Source organism: Monodon monoceros, unplaced genomic scaffold, assembly GCF_005190385.1.
Source record: "Monodon monoceros isolate NGI ecotype Baffin Bay Population unplaced genomic scaffold, NGI_Narwhal_1 Super_Scaffold_12, whole genome shotgun sequence".
NCBI lineage: Eukaryota > Metazoa > Chordata > Mammalia > Artiodactyla > Monodontidae > Monodon > Monodon monoceros.
The window spans coordinates 123,536,097-123,554,136 of NW_021703768.1; the positions used below are offsets into that span (position 1 = coordinate 123,536,097).

Below are 18,040 nucleotides of genomic sequence, written 5' to 3' on the forward strand. Positions count from 1 at the left end.
AGAGGTGGAGGGAGAGGGAGGGGGAGAGGGAGAGGGAGAGAGAGAGAGAGAGAGAGAGAGAGAGAGAGAGCGAGAATGAGAATATTAAAGGAAAGGACCAATTAAATTGCCAAATATAAACGATTTGGATTGGGGAATTGGTTTGGTTATGACCCAGGAAATAGTAATAACTTCGGAAACCTTACCACTGGAAGGTAAGCACAAGGCACCAGTTGGAAATTTATAAGTTCTGTCAAAGACACTAGTGAATCTGAAAGAGAAATAGATGTTTTTGTGCTGCATTCAGAGGCACGAGGAAATGATTTAAATGGTCCTCAAAGGAAAACCAGTATTCCCCTGAGTGAAATTTTTTAAAATAAGGTTTAATATAAAAGTGTGCCTTGAAATCTGATAGAATAATTTTTGAGCCTTTATGGGCTCTCCTCTTTACAAAACTACTTAACTTAGCATTGGAGATATGTGTTGGTCCGCCCACAAGAGCAAAGACTTAGAGCCATAAGTAATTATAGTGTCAGTGCAGGCCAGGATGTAAATCCACTCTTCCACCAACATGCTCTCTCCCTGATTTTTGGATCATTGCAACATGATGACAAACTACTGGTGGGGACAGGACATTTTAGCCCTTTGATAGTCATACAACCCTTCACTTCCTTAGACCCAGAGACCTGGCAAGGTTGGGCCATCCCAAGTAAGTTGCTGTTTAAACAATGCCTAAAAGGTCTGGATTGGTTGTGTGAATAATCTCAAAATCACAACAGAAGAGCAAATCCAGAGGCATCTTCCTGAGAGATACAGAACTTCTAATCCCTGATCAGTAATGAGTCAAAATGGAAGGAGTGTGGGCTTTGGGGTCAAGCTGACACAGTGTGAATCCCAGTGCGTTCACTCATTGGTTGGGGAGATATAAACACAACTTTAACACCTGTGAGACTTCGTTTCTGCATCTATAAAATGGGAACAAGGTTTTCCTCTTGTATTCTTGAATGAAGGGAGATAAGCATACGATGCGCCTGGTACACTGTAGACTCTTGGTAAACTGCCACTGCCAATGCTGTTCTTACTCTCGTTGTTAGCCTTCTCTGAGCTTCTATGGCCACGTACCAACCTCAGAGTAGTGAAAGAGCGGGTGTGGTTAAGAGGGTGGCGCTGCCATTAGACAGCTAGTGTTGAAGCCTACCTTTGATATTGACTTACTGTGTGATCTTGGGCAACTGACTCAACATCTCTAAGCCTCATTACAGATCTAATAAGGATAATAATAGAATCTTACATGATATCATGAGGGCAAAATAGGATGGCTTAGATGAAAGGTTAAACACGGTGCCATTAAAATGCCTGATTTAGTGCCAGGCCTATGGACCCTATCTACCCATCTGCAGAATGGGCAAGGGGCAGGAAGGACAAATTGGAAATCTCCTTGGACAGGTGATTCCCATGCAGATGGTTTGTTCTGCACTATTTGAACTGTTCAACGGGCTTTCACATCGTTTTTTTCTCTTTGATTCTGAACAATCCCATTTTACAGAAGACAAAACTGGCTGAGAGGATGTAATAATTTATCCAAAGTCAAACAGCTCCCTGAGGAAATCTAGTGTTTTTACACCAGAATCACTTGATGAGCTTGTAAGGAATGCAGATTTCACAGCCCTGAAGCCTATTGATTCAGACTCTCTGGGGACAGACAAGGAATCTGAGTATTTAACAATCCACATGATTCTTTAAAGTTTAAGAACCTCTGGAGTAAGGTATTTCATTTCATGCTTTGGCTTGAAGGGTCAGGGTAACAAAGTTTTTTAAACACCCTTCTCGTAAATCATTTGTCTCACCACGTTTGTCCAACAATTGGTTGCTACCTTAAGTTATATCAGGCATTAGACTGAGTGATGGGGATACAGGATATAAGATACCACCCCTGCTCTAATGCAGTACGTTATTACAAGGACTAATAAACTATTATAATACAGCATTAAAGGGGTGACAGGAGAAAGAGGTTCTGAAAAGATTCTTTGGGATTATAGAGTCCCAAAAGCTCAATGTTAAAGATCCATGCTTTTACTCAGGGTCATTCAGGATCACCCAGGGTCACTCAGCATCACCTAGGGCTGCCTAAGGTCATTCCAGAATCACCCAGGGTCACCCAGAATCACTCAGGATCACCCAGTGCCACCCAGGGTAACCTAGAGTCACCCCAGATCACTTAGGGCCACCCAGGGTCACCCAAGGCCACCCAAGATCACCCGGTGTCAGGCAGTTTTGATCAACCTGCTACATTCGCCTTTACATTCTAAGTGTCTGGTCCACTGGTAAAGGACGGATTGGCCTCCATCTCTGAGGTTTTGTCCAAGTGTGTGGTCTGCAATCCAGTAAGAGCAATAATAATATGGTATTTGCCCAGTTGAAAAAAAAAAGTATCCATGCTTTTGTATTAGGTATTAATTATAAAAAGTCCCTATTAAAAGGCAATTATCTTACTGAAGGCCTAGCAAATAAAGAGTTAGCAGTCATTTACTCCATAAGTGGAACTAGACTCTGATATGCCTAATGTCATCACAGATAAGAGCAGGGCTACCAGGAGAGGATGGAATCTTTCTCAGGGGAGGGGAGGCTCCAAGGCAGTGGCAGAGGTGCCTGGAGGGAGGGCCCAAGGGCAGAAAGAGAAAGAGAAATGAGAAGCCTAGGAGGAGGGAAAGATAAAGCTGACCCATTTTAGGTGCCATGCGAGAAGGGCCTGGAGTCTGGCCCAGAGACAAGAAACACCCCAGATGACTTCCACATGCCAGGTTCCGACATCAAATGGCAAAAAAAAAAAAAAGTAATTAATTGGGAGATTGTTGAGTGCTGTACTGTGGACCAGGCTGTTCCAAGCTTTCTTTAGACTGACCTCTTGGGAGATCAGAAGCAATCACTTTTGTCCTGCAAAGTCCCAGCCGGACGGAGCCCTTGCCTTGGGGCCAATGAACTTGGGGCCTCCCAGCAGCCCATTCCCATTGGTCCCATTTACGTTGCCTTCTCTCACTGAAGCCCAACTCTTATGGGAAAGTTACCCTGATCATTCTGTTTTAACATGTTTTTACAACCTTCTTTGGGGAAATATCATCATCACAGTCTTTCATTTTGCTAAGAAGTAAACTAAATTCCAGGGGGGAAAAATTAGATTATTTAAGATCAGTCAGGCTGAGACTGCCCAGGTTTTCACTCTCAGGTCAAAACAGAGCAAATTCCTATTCATTCTTCAAATCTTAAATAGAATGTCACATCATCAGAGAGAGGTTTCTTAATGCCTCAGACAGGGTCAGATCCATCTGCTACAGACTCTCAAATACCATCCTCCCCTTTTAAAACACTCATTTATTATTGATCATATTTGTTGAGCATCTATGTATGCCAGGATGCTAAGGAGTCAATAGTAAAGAAGACAGATAAAATACCTGCCCTCTCCTTCAGGTATAATTATCGCTCCTAACATACAGGGCTGTGATGAGGATTAAATAAGGTAACTTATGAAAGTGATTAGAATTCTACATGGCCCAAAGTAAATGCTATTCAATTCCTTTGATCACTGCTATAAAGTGTCTATCTCCCTTGCCAGGCTCTAAGTGGGAGGAGGGTAGGACTTTGACTTTTCTCTGCTGAATCCTAAGTGTGAGGCTCACTGCCTGACACATAATAGGAATTCAATAAATATGTGCTGGACTGAATTGAGTTGAACTGAACAAGGGGAATTCCGACATAATTGTCATCAATTTCCCCACACTCTCCAGTCAGTGTGTGAAACTCACAATTTGGTACTTTCTGATCTGCAAGGAAGAGGAACCTCTTTTTGTTAGTTCATTCATCCATTGATACAAGATAATATTTTTAGCAGCTTTTAAATTCTAGGCACGCTTCTAGATGTTGGCGATACAGCAGTAAATAATATATTAAGGTTTGGCTCACTGAGTTTACATTTTAGAAGAAGGAGATAGACAATAAACAAGTAAATATTATATCAATAAGGTTATTTCAGATGGTGAAAAAACGAATAGTGATCCAGCAATTCCACTTCTAGGTACTCATCCAAAGAAAATGAAACCACTAACTCAAAAAGACATATGCACCCCCATGTTCACTGCGGCATTATTTACCATAGCCAAGATGTGGAAACAACCTAAGTGTCCACCAATGGATGAATGGATAAAGAAGATATGTTTTGTGTGTGTGTGTGTGTGTGTGTGTATGTATACACACACACACACACATATATACAATGGAATATTATTCATCCATAAAAAGAAGGAAATCTTGTCATTTGTGACTACATGTGTGGAACTTGATGGCATTATGCTAAGTGAACTAAATCAGACAGAGAAAGATAAATACCATATGATCTCACTTATATGTGTAATCTAAAACAAACCAGCAAAAAAACCCCAGCCCAAGCTCACAGATACAGAGAACAGATTGGTGATATTCAGAGGCAGGGTGTGGGAGGCAGGCAAATTGGGTGAAAGTGGTCAAAAGCACAAACGTCCAGTTATAAAATAAACAAGCCATGGAGATGTGAAGTATGGTGACTATAGTTAATAATATTGTATTGCGTAGTTGAAAGTCACTAAGAGAGTAGATCTTAAAAGTTCTCATCATAAGAAAAAAATATTGTAGTGATACGTGGTGACAGATAACTAGACTTATTTAGGTGATCATTTCACAATATTTACAAATATAGTATCATCATAATGCACACCTGAACCTGTGTCAATTATACCTTAATTTTAAAAATAGTAGACTGAAGACAATAAAATAGGGGATGTGGTAGAGTGGCTGCTTTGCTTGGATGGTCACAGAAGGCTTCTCTGAGGAGGTGACGTTTCAGCTGAGGGCTGAAAGACAAGGTGCTGGACAAGAAAGGGTTTTGATCCTCTCCTCCACTCTCTGCAGCCTACAATTTACCTTCAGAGATATTTTCTCTTCCAACTTAATGACTGAAATATTTGATTATTTTAAAGTAATAAAATCAACTAAAATCAATTAAAAATAAAAATACAATATGTGCACCCAAAAAAATAATAAACTAATAAATTGTTTAGCGTTTGATTCACTGCATTACTATAAGTTCGGTGGGGGCAAAGGGTGCACTGTCTTGATCACTGTGGCATCCCCCAGACCTAGCGGAGAAGTCAGTGGAGATTTGATCCACATTTCTGATTGGCAGACTGGACCAGTTGCTGAGTCAGCTGTCTTGGCATGTGACTAAAGCAAGTGAGAGGTAGGCAGCCACAGATAAGACTAAAGAGGATTCTGAAGATGGAGGAGAGGCTCAATTTAGAGCAGATGCTACCATGCAGCAAAGAAAGAAACAATAGTCATTTACAACAGAATATTTTGGCTCTCACCGAAAAGACTACAGAATGAAAAGCATAATAAAGCCAAGCACATTTCCCACCAAATTATTTATACTAATTCTCATAGTACCTACAAAAAGTAGACAAATAACTTCTCCTAATTTATTGAGATGTTGGAGCAAGTAGCCGATAGATACATAGATAGATAGATAGAAAGATAAATAGATAGATAGATATACAGAAAGATAAATAGATAAATAGATAGACAGAGAGACAGAGAGACAGATAGATAGATAGATGATAGATTCTAAACCGTAGAAATATGATTTGATTTTAATAGGTGATGATAAGAATCGTAATTACAACCACCACCAAATCTGAGTTCTTACTAGGTCCAGCCACTCTACTAACCACTATACCTAGAAGAACTCATTTAATCCTCTTAAAAATTATAATACAGTAAATGTTATTATTTTATCTGTTCATACATGAGGAAATTTGTGTAGAGATATTAAGTAACTTGCCAAGTGTAAGCAGGTAGAGGAACTAAGATTCTAGTGCAGACTTTTCGCTCCTACTCCCATGCTGTGTAGATGCTGTGCTGCTTCCTGGGCTCCGTGATCTTGACATTCTCTCCTGTGTAGTCTAGTGTAAGACAGAATACCTAGAATGAGACTAAACTTCTGTGTCTACTTATTTGGAACTTGTGAACATTTGAGCAGGGCTGGTCAAGTTTACTTCTGACCTATTTGAAAGAAAGGGTTTGCTAATGACTAGCATAATCATGTGGGAGAAATCTAACCAAATCCAAGCACCTACCCATCAATGACCCCAGAGAGTCAATATGCGTTGAAAGTTTACTATTTCTAAGACACAAAGCCAAGGGCTGTGGGAGTGGGGGGATGGATAAGACACAACGGGTAAAGGTGAGTAGGGAGGTAAGAAATAAAGAAATAAATGAAAAATATAAATATCAATACATTAAAAATTACACAAGGTCCATAAGAGAGTAAGAGATAAGTAAGTGCACAGTAGGAGACTCTCACACCTAACTGGGACATGGGATCAGATTCCAAGAAGACTTCCTGGAGGTGGTGGCATTTGAGATAGGATTTGAAGGACAGGGAGAATTTGAATCTGTAGAGATGTGAGTGGTAAGAATATTCTGATAGGAAGTAATAATTAGAGCAATAGTTTGAAGGTAGGGAACCTCAAGAATTATATGGGGGAATAGTGAGTACTTCTGTTTATTAGTCAGTCTATTGTAAGATGTTTCTTAATGCTACTTTATGAAAATGAAAATAATAATATTACATTAAAAATTTTTTTATAGTTATTCACAACTCAAATTCACTCTTTCCCCTATTTACTCCAAATTCATGGAATTATAAAACATGTTTTAAATATATAAAGCAGATTCCAACTTCTATGTTTGGGCTATGCACTAATTGGCTTTCATTCGGAAAGAGTGGACTTCAACCTCCCTTTATCCAAGCTGGATAGAGAACAACCCAATTATTCAGCCCGTATTATGTCTCAAAGCCTTTGTAAGAAGAAAGTATTACAATGTAAATCCAGAATGTGTTTCCAATTCCTCAAAAGGAATTGCCTTGTCTGCTTCTCTCGTGCACAGCTCTGGGTTGTAATTATACCATGAACAGCATGAAAAGGAATCAATATGCTAAGGTAATAACAATATATTTCTTCTGGATTTCTCTGACTACGATATCCATTCCAGCCTTATTCCCCAATACTAGGCAGCACTATTTCCTTTCGGACAGATGAGAATATTGGAGGATTTTAAGGCAACCCAGCACATGAATCCAGGTGGTGAGATCTTAGTTTTCTAAGAAAAGGTATTTGAGTGATCAGGTTTAATGCCTTCTCTGGAAAACACTTTTAACCCAAGTTTTTCCTTGATTCTAAGAGGTCATAATAGTAAATCTTTCAGGAGGCAGCCGGGGAGAGAACGTTCTACCTGTTGCTCTTGAGGTACAGAGCAAAGCTTGCTCATTCAGCCAAGACTTCCCCGGAGAATCCGCACTGCACACAGAGCCTGTGAGGAGTTCTGTTTGGTCTGCAGAGTATTTTATGTTTTAATTCAAACTTCATGCCTTTAAATGGTCTGTGCACTCACCAGTCTCTCTGCATCTGGAAAGATTTACACACTTACGTTCCCCTCTGTTTCTGTCTATGGACTTGCTTTCCAGCAGGGTTCCTCAGCTTCGGCACTATTGACATTCGGGGCTGCATAATTTGTTGGTGGCGGCAGAGAGGCTGGGGTGGGGGCACCGAAGGATGGGGGAGGAAGTCTATGCTGTGCATCGTAGGAGGTTTAGCAGCATCCCTGGCCTCTACCTACTACATGCCAGTATCAAGCCCTCCCTGCCTCAGTCGTGACAATTAAAAAAAAAAAAAGTTTCTAGACATTGCTGAATCTCCCCTGGAGGGCAAAATCCTATCCCACTCCCTATCCGCACAGTGAGAATCACCGCTTTATAGCAATATGTCTTCAGACACCAGGGCTGGGGTAATGGCCACATTAATTGTACATCAGTCAGCATCATGTGGGCAAGTAACACGCTGAGAGGAGAACTGAGTTCTAACTGTACTTCTTCATACCTTGGAGTCCTCACCTTACTCTCCCACAGATCTGGTGTATAAATCCTATGAAACAGTATTCGTAAAAGTGTTTTGACAATTTGAAAATATAATGTTGTCGCCATTTGGTCTAACTTGGGTCTTTAGGCAGCCACTGTTACTGGCACATTGAAAAATGGCAGCTCTATCCTGTGATAAATTATTTAAGTTTGAAGGAATCCCATCCACCAATTTTACTGACAGGGCATTGAACTAGTAATAAGAAACATCACTCTTGCCACCAGGATGAATTTTCTTAGAGTCTTCTGTCTTGTTGGGCTTTGCTGACTGGAAAGCTGGTGGTCATTCATTCATGCATGCATTTATTCAATAATATTTGTTCAGTAGCATGATGTGCCAGGCCCTGTGCTGGGTGTTAGGGCTGTTTATACAACTTGTAGTTGTAGTAGACACATTATATATGGCCCTGCCTGCATGGAGATTATGATCTAGCAGAGGAAACATGCAAGGAGTAAGGAAATCATAATGCATTTGGCAAGTGCTATGATAGATAACATCCAGGACCTCCTGGAAGGGCCATCAAGCTGAGAGTTCAGGGTTAGGGAAGGCTTACTAGGAAAAGTGAAACCAAGGCTGAGATGTGAATGATGAGTAGGAGACTGCCAGGGAAAGAGAGGGTGAACAATATTTGTGGCAAAGAGGACAGCACATGTGTAGTGCTGGAGGTGAGGGACTATGGCATGAGGGGAAAATGGAGCACAGGGGACATGAAGGAAAACAGAGAGTGAGGCTGGAAGTATCCTAAGAACAATGGGGCCCACTGAAGGATTTAGGGAGGCAAGTGACATGTGTGTGTGCACATGAGAAATATGACTGCAGGTACAGGGTGAAGAACAGGCTGGAGGTGGTCAAGACAAGAAGGAGGATGGAGAAAACCAAGGAGGCTGCTTCAATATCCAGAGAAGGGAAGATGGTGCCCAAACTAGGAGAGTGGCAATGGTGTTGGAGAGGTCAAGGGATTCTAGAGATTATATCTGACATATTCAGGAGCAAGAATGATATAGGACTTAGATTACATGAGCAGGTGTGTTGAGGGAAATTAGGAATGCAGAGTCAAGGATGACGCTAAGGTGTGTGGGTGGGCTTTTGGAGGAAGTAAGTGGAGTTGACTAAGGCCATTGCTGTTCCTTACAAAAAAATGAAAGAATGTTTATGGGGCTCCTGCTGAGTGCAGTTCCCTGAGCTAAATACTAACAAGCATTATCTCATTTAAGTCTTGCAACATCCCTATGATATAGGATCTATTATTTTTAGTACTTGCTTGAGGACACACAACTGGTAATGACAAAGCCAAGATTCTGACTCAGCGTCCTGATTCCAGCACCTGGTCTCTGAAGCACCACATGTCAACATTATTAATTCACTTGAGTGTTCACGTCTAGGTTTAAATCATAGGTCTTCTGGTTACTAACAAGTTTAGAGGGATCTCTGCGTCATTTAAACTCTTTGAATCTCAGTTTCTTCAGCCAAAATCTGGGTATTAGAATACCTCCTTCACAGAGTTGGTATAATGGTTAAATTAGTCCTAATACTGAGAGAGCAAACATTTATTGATGCTGACTATATTCCATGCTGTGTTATAAATACTTTATATATATATTACCTAATTTCATCCTCACAAGGGCCCTTGAAGTGGCTTCAATTATTTTCTCTATGTTACAGATGAGGAAACAGAGGCACAGAGAGATTAAATGCATACTCAGAGTTACATAACTGGGATGCAAACGTGGGTGTGCATTTCTGGAGCCTGGGCTGCCAAAATCGATGGAACGTTTCCGCAATACTGAGGTGGCCAGTAGAGTCTGAACAGCGAAAGATGTGGGTTGTCATGTTACCTAAAGTTTTTTTGCATTTTTGAATGTATTTGCATTTTTTTCAGTAATGTACGGAAGAGCCTGGGATTCTCCAATATCTGTGGATAGGTGGACTTCTTGTTACAAGGAGCTTTTTAATTGTAACTTATTGGGTGATGTAGCAATTAAGGGGTTATAACACTGTTCCTCTGAACTGTCTTGTGTTTGCAGCACTTGGATGGTGTGTTGAACAGGTGGGATAGAATGTAACTGACAGGACTTTGTGTTTTGAACTGCAGGTCATTTGCATGTCCTGCCTTTTTTTTTTTTTTTTAATCTCCCAATTAAAAAGTTCTTTAAGTTGTTCATTTTACTGCTTGGAAAGGTGTAATATACTTACTGAATCAAAGGATCATGAGAGATTACTACAAGCAACTCTATGCCAATAAAATGGACAACCTGGAAGAAATGGACAAATTCTTAGAAATGCACAACCTTCCGAGACTGAACCATGAAGAAACAGAAAATATGAAAAGACCAATCACAAGCACTGAAATTGAAACTGTGATTAAAAATCTTCCAACAAACAAAAGCCCAGGACCAGATGGCTTCACAGGAGAATTCTATCAAACATTTAGAGAAGAGCTAACACATATCCTTCCCAAACTCTTCCAAAATATAGCAGAGGAAGGGACACTCCCAAACTAATTCTACGAGGCCACCATCACCCTGATACCAAAACCAGACAAAGATATCACAAAGAAAGAAAACTACAGGCCAATATCACTGATGAACATAGATGCAAAGATCCTCAACAAAATACCAGCAAACAGAATCCAACAGCACATTAAAAGGATCATACACCATGATCAAGTGCGGTTTATCGCAGGAATGCAAGGATTCTTCAATAAATGCAAATAAATCAATGTGATACACCATATTAACAAACTGAAGGAGAAAAACTATATGGTCATCTCAATTGATGCAGAGAAAGCTTTTGACAAAATTCAACACACATTTATGATAAAAACCCTCCAGAGTGTAGGCCTAGAGGGAACTTTCCTCAACATAATAAAGGCCATATATGACAAACCCACAGCCAACAACGTCCTCAATGGTGAAAAGCTGAAAACATTTCCACTAAGATCAGGACCAAGACAAGGTTGCCCACTCTCACCACTCTTATTCAACATAGTTTTGGAAGTTTTAGCCACAGCAATCAGAGAAGAAAAAGAAAGAAAAGGAATCCAAATCGGAAAAGAAGAAGTAAAGCTGTCACTGTTTGCAGATGACATGATACTATACATAGAGAATCCTAAAGATGCTACCAGAAAACTACTAGAGCTAATCAATGAATCTGGTAAAGTAGCAGGATACAAAATTAATGCACAGAAATCTCTAGCATTCCTACACACTAATGAAGAAAAATCTGAAAGTGAAATCAAGAAAACCCTCCCATTTACCACTGCAACAAAAAGAATAAACTATCTAGGAATAAACCTACCTAAGGAGACAAAAGACCTGTATGCAGAAAATTATAAGACACTGATGAAAGAAATTAAAGATGACACAAATAGATGGAGAGATATACCATGTTCTTGGATTGGAAGAATCAACATTGTGAAAATGACTCTACTACCCAAAGCAATCTACAGATTCATTGCAATCCCTATCAAACTACCACTGGCATTTTTCACAGAACTAGAACAAAAAATTTCACAATTTGTATGGAAATGCAAAAGACCCCGAATAGCCAAAGCAATCTTGAGAAAGAAAAACGGAGCTGGAGGAATCAGGCTCCCTGACTGCAGACTATACTGCAAAGCTACAGTAATCAAGACAGTATGGTACTGGCACAAAAACAGAAATATAGATCAATGGAACAGGATAGAAAGCTCAGAGATAAACCCATGCACATATGGTCACCTTATCTTTGATAAAGGAGGCAAGAATATACAGTGGAGAAAAGACAGCCTCTTCAATAAGTGGTGCTGGGAACACTGGAGAGGTACATGTAAAAGTATGAAATTAGAACACTCCCTAACACCATACACAAACATAAACTCAAAATGGATTAAAGACCTAAATGTAAGGCCAGAAACTATCAAACTCTTAGAGGAAAACATAGGCAGAACACTCTATGACATACATCACAGCAAGATCCTTTTTGACCCATGTCCTAGAGAAATGGAAATAAAAACAAAGATAAAGAAATTGGACCTAATGAAACTTAAAAGCTTTTGCACAGCAAAGGAAACCCTAAACAAGCCCAAAAGACAACCCTCAGAATGGGAGAAAATATTTGCAAATGAAGCAACTGACAAAGGATTAATTTCCAGAATTTACAAGCATCTCATGCAGCTCAATATCAAAAAACCAAACAACCCAATCCAAAAATGGGCAGAAGACCTAAATAGACATTTCTCTAAAGAAGATATACAGACTGCCAACAAACACATGAAAGAATGCTCAACATCATTAATCATTAGAGAAATGCAAATCAAAACTACAGTGAGATACCATCTCGCAGCAGTCAGAATGGCCATCATCAAAAAATCTACAAACAATAAATTCTGGAGACGGTGTGGAGAAATGGGAACCCTCTTGCACTGTTGGTGGGAATGTAAATTGATACAGTCACTATGAAGAACAGGACGGAGGTTCCTTAAAAAACTAAACATAGAACTACGATACGACCCAGCAATCCCACTACTGGGCATATACCCTGAGAAAACCATAATTCAAAGAGTCATGTACCAAAATGTTCATTGCAGCTCTATTTACAATAGCCAGGGCATGGAAGCAACCTAAGTGTTCATTGACAGATGAATGGATAAAGAAGAATGGATAAAGATGGCACATATATACAATGGACTATTACTCAGCCATAAAAAGAAACGAAATTGAGCTATTTGTAATGAGGTGGATGGACCTAGAGACTGTCATACAGAGTGAAGTACGTCAGAAAGAGAAAGACAAATACCGTATGCTAACACATATATATGGAATCTAAGCAAAAAAAATAAAAAAGGTCATGAAGAACCTAGGGGCAAGATGGGAATAAAGACACAGACCTACTAGAGAATGGACTTGAGGATATGGGGAGGGGGAAGGGTAAGCTGTGACAAAGTGAGAGAGTGGCATAGGCATATATACAGTACCAAATGTAAAAAAGATAGCTAGTGGGAAGCAGCCGCATAGCGCAGGGAGATCAGCTCGGTGCTTTGTGTCCACCTAGAGGGGTGGGATAGGGAGGGTGGGAGGGAGGGAGATGCAAGAGGGAAGAGATATGGGGACATATGTATATGTATAACTGATTCACTTTGTTATAAAGCAGAAACTAACACACCATTGTAAAGCAATTATACTCCAATAAAGATGTTAAAAAATAATAAAATAAAATAAAAATAAATAAATAAATAAACACCGAAGAAAAAAGGCATAATACTTCCTTGAAACCTTGGGCCCAAAACCAGGTGTCACTCTACAGGGTCCATGTGCTTAATTATTTATTCTTGGCTTTTAAATTACATTAACGAATAACATAGGCAATAAGTGGGACGATGCTCAGCCTGCTTAATCAGTAACATAAGAAGAAAACAAAAGGCTAGTTATCTTCTCATACATCTAGACAGCATCTTCAAGGAAGTCAGCCAAGGGAAGCTTGGCATTTGGATTTACTGGAGCCAAATGTTCTACAAAGAACTAGCCAGTGAACCTCCACCCTTTGCCCAGTGGTAGCATTAGGACTGGTCTGCCTATGCTTCCTGTAGTTGACACTGTCGTTGGACTACCTGGAATGGCAGCCCATTCCTTGCTGGAAAGCCCAGATTTTATTGTCGCATCCTCTACTCGGAGATGACCATCCTGTACCAAGCTTAGATGCAAGCCTGATCTATGTAAAGCAGCTAGGCTAACCCCACTTTCCTTGTCCATGTCGGTTTAAAAGTGGGTATATGACTCAGACTGAGGCCACGGGAACAACATAAGAAATCGTTAGGGACATCTGAAAGAAAAAAAACTCAAAAAAAACCCCCCACAACCATGTCTTTTCACTGGATATTGTTGTGTCTCTCTGAGTGTGACACCCTGAATGGCTGCAGTTGTCTTGGGACAAAGCTGCCATTCCAAGTATAGCAAGGCAGGGAGATGAAGAGAATCTGAGTCCTCCATGCTGTACTTCAGCCAGGGAATTAGTCAGCTCTGGGGGGCTCCCTGCCTCAGGACTTACGTGAAACTAGGTAATGGCAGTAACTGCTTAACTGGGTTCTTTGCTTCTGACCCTGGCCCCTTACTGTTTATTATTGACCTGATGTTAAAAAGAGCATTTTATGAGCAGTGGCTCTCTACCTCATTCAGGCAGAAGTTCGGGTCTTTGTAATGGTCTCTAAGGCCCCTGCTTGCATCTGCCTGTCATCATCTCTCTTGTCTCCACCTCTCACAACTTCTCTCTTTGCTCACTCAACTTCAGCCCCACTAGCCTCATGTCTAGTCCTTGAACATACCAGATAAGCTCTTGCCTCAGGGCATTTGCACTGACCATTACTTCTATCTGGAACTCTCCTTCCCAGATATCCATATGACTTGATCTCTCACCTTCTTCATATCATTGCTAAAATGTTATCTTTTGCATGACATCTTGACCATCCTATTTAAAAGAGAACACCCACACCCCTAGACCTTCTGTTGCTTTACTTTCCGCAATTGCACTTATAACCTTATACGTTATATTCCACTTATTTATTTATTTATTTATTTATTTATTTTGCGGTACGCGGGCCTCTCAGTGTTGTGGCCTCTCCCGTTGCGGAGCACAGGCTCCGGACGCGCAGGCTCAGCGGCCGTGGCTTACGGGCCCAGCCGCTCCGCGGCATGTGGGATCCTCCCGGACCGGGGCACGAACCCGCGTCCCCTGCATCGGCAGGCGGACTCTCAACCACTGCGCCACCAGGGAAGCCCCACTTATTTATTTTATCTGTTGTCTATCCCCTCCGCTACTGAATCTCCAATGCCTAGAATGCCTAGCACACAGTAGGTACTTAGCAGATATTTGCGGAACTAAGGAAGAGGTAATCACTCTTTTGCTGTTCCATATGTTAGATGAGTTTTCCTGTTGCAACTCGAAGCACCTTGAGTGAAGGATTTCGCTTGGGCTGCCATGTGACCAATGCCCTGCATTTTCAAGACACTCAACCGTGTTCCAAATTCACAGTCAGTGCTTCTAGAACAGAGTGCTACCCACCCCAAAGCCATCTTCAATCTATATTGTGGAGTGGAAGATGAGCAGAAGAAAAATCGCTGGTGTAGGATTCAAAAGTTTGCTTTCTGGTCTCTATGAGACCATGGGCAATTTAAAATTTATCTCTCTTCGCCTTAACCTTTTCACCTCTGTGAGGAATAATCTATCTACTATCAGTAATATCTATACTATCTCTTTTATACCTGTAACATGAGATTATAAAACCTACTCTAGTTATCTCCCATGGGGGTTATAAAAAATAAGTGACCCATATATATTAGAAGCAGAAAAGTGCTATGTTATATTTATGATGGATTATTTTAAAATGAGTTAGTTTATTCTCCTGTAAACATTCATTATTTTTGTATTAATGGTAATCATAATTTCTTTTGCTTTGTTGACATTTAGTATCTGCTGAAGGCTCTATTCATTCAGGAAGTCTTCACTGAGTCCGTTCTTGGTGTCAGGCTATTTTCCAGGGGTGTGCTATCACACAAACTCTGATTTCAGACAGGTGTGTTACTGGAGTAGGTTGTTGAACTTTCTGAGCCTCAATTTCCTCCTCTGTAAAATGAGGTTGCCTCGTATCTTGTGGCAAAAATTAAATGAGATAATATATTGAAAGTTATTATTACAGAATCTGGCCCGGTGAAGTCTGATTAAATAGAATTATCATTATTATGACTCTACCATGGCCAAGTACTGTGTAGTGCTTTACAAGATCTTATTAAGAAAGATTCAGGGGGAGGAGAGGAAGGGACAGACTGGGAGTTCGGGATTAACAGGTGCAAACTATTATATACAGAATGGATAAACAACAAGGTTCTATTGTATGGCACGGGGAACTCTATTCAATATCCTGTGATAAACCAAAATGGAAAAGAATATGAAAAAGAATATATATGTGTGTATATATATATATATATATGAATCACTTTGCTGTACAGCAGAAATTAATACAACATTGTAAATCAACTATACTTCGATAAAATAAATTAAGAAAAAAAAAGAAAGCCTCTCAAGATAGCCCAGGGAAGGTGAATAATTTGCCTAAAGGAATAGTTAAACCCTAAATAAAACTTGGGTCTATGTGTCTAAAGAGCCTGGCTAATTCCTTTTCCTTCGTTTGGCCTCAGATTGGCTGCCACTTACTGTAGAGACCCTTCCCTGTGCCCTCTGCCACCCCACTGTGGGTTGAGTTAGGTGGCTTACTGTTTTCCTAGCATTTTCCACACTCACCCTGGATTGCAATTGACAACCACTTGTTGATATCCCTCAGGAGAGTGTAAACTGCTCACGGGAGGGGAGCAATGGTGCCTTGTTCCCCCAGCCGGTACCTGGCACAGAGTAGATGCTCCATAAATATTTGCTGAGGAAACACATTTAAAGTGACTGGTATTAGGGCAGGGGTGAAATGGACAGCCGTGGAGCTTTTTCTCTTTCTTGGCTTGGAAATGTTTAATTACCTAATGCTTACAGAGGAACAGGATGTTTGAACTCAGTGCTGTGCAGAGTATCTGCTTCCCTTCCCCCACAGAGCCGTGCAAGCTTCCTGCAAGTCCACTTCTCACCAAGGCGCCTTCAGAGCATGGCAAGCCCGCAGCTCTCTAGCATCAAGGCATCCTCAATCACGGCTGAGAAAAATGCTTTCATCTCGTGGCAACTTGTTCATAATCAGACCAAATTTGCTTCTAGCGGATTGGAGCCTGGTACAAAGTACAGTTGCGTAGGAAATCCCTTTGTAGCTGGCTGGATGCAGAGAGGAGATTCCGGGCTTCCTTTTGATGCACAGAGGAGAGACTTTCACTCCCTTCAGTGCCTGGGGCAGAGAACTGGGCTGCACAGTAAGTTCGTATTTATTGACATTCTGATTTCCTTTAAAAAGCACTCAAAACGCTCAGATGTTCTATCTGCTATGCTCTCACAATAGCTCCCTCATGTCAGGAAAGAACAAATAGAATTTCTCAGTGTGTCTCTTGGACCAACCTATGTTAGAATTATTTGGGATGGCTGTGAAATTTGCAAGATCTTTGACGTCATCCCAGACCTTCTGAATCAGAATCACTAAGGGTAGGACCTGGGAATATGCATTTTAAACCCTCCTCAGGTGATTCATATGCACAATAAGGTTTGAAAAATCATTTGGTGACCTAAGGTCACTAACTGGGTAACCCAGCCTAAAGTTAGAGATAAGCTGACTTCAGGTTAGAGCTTGATTAATAACCCTATGTTGGTGGCTTGAGATTGTTGATCCAGAAAGCTTCCGTCCAAAAACAACAGTTCTTCTTCCCAAAAGGGGAGGTTTTATCATTGCCACCACTGCATCTTATATCTAGAGGTGGGAGGAACGAGGCAAGCAAGGCTCTATTTTATATATTTTAGGCTAAGATCTGTGAGGTGACAATCACCCTGCGCCATTTATGCTGCATAAACATCTAAGAAAGGTTATTTGTCCATCACTGGCTTCTTTCTAATATAAAATGAGAAGGTCACAGTCTTTATGCTGCTTTGAGATAATCCAATCGGTATTTTTCTCTTTGGGTGACAGCAAAGAGTCATAATGACTGAAGGGAAGCTGAAAAATCATTCCTATGATCCCCACATTTCCTCAAACATCAGTGCAAAGATCTGACATTCTTGTAAATGTTCTAGGTCGAGGATTCCTGTTTGCTTGGAAGGTCCTTGAAATCATCAGTGTTTAGTTTAGGGTGTATCAGATGCATCTCACATCAGCAGCCAAACCGATATTTTTCTCTCATTAGGCAACTGAATCAATAGACTGCCTCATCCTTCTCACTATGTGAATTGTCTTTTCAGAAGGAGGGGCAGGAAAGAAGGTTATGCCCACGTAGCAAAACAGAATAAATATCGTGTTTATTTCCCATTACCACATTCTGCCACAACAGATGAACCTTGATTTAAAACACCCAGAAGTGCTATTCTAGTTCCTTCCAGTTGCCTATCACTAAGCTATTTTGAAATGCAGACATCCTTTGGGAGAGTCTTGAAGGTCTCCAAGCTCAGGC

The 18,040-nt window shown here is 40.7% G+C and overlaps 1 protein-coding gene across 2 annotated transcripts in view; it reads right to left on the reverse strand.

The window, feature by feature from the left end:
• The window catches only part of PPP2R2B (protein phosphatase 2 regulatory subunit Bbeta), a 452,968-nt gene that overhangs the window by 429,673 nt on the left and 5,255 nt on the right, over positions 1-18,040 (reverse strand). The window lies entirely within an intron of this gene.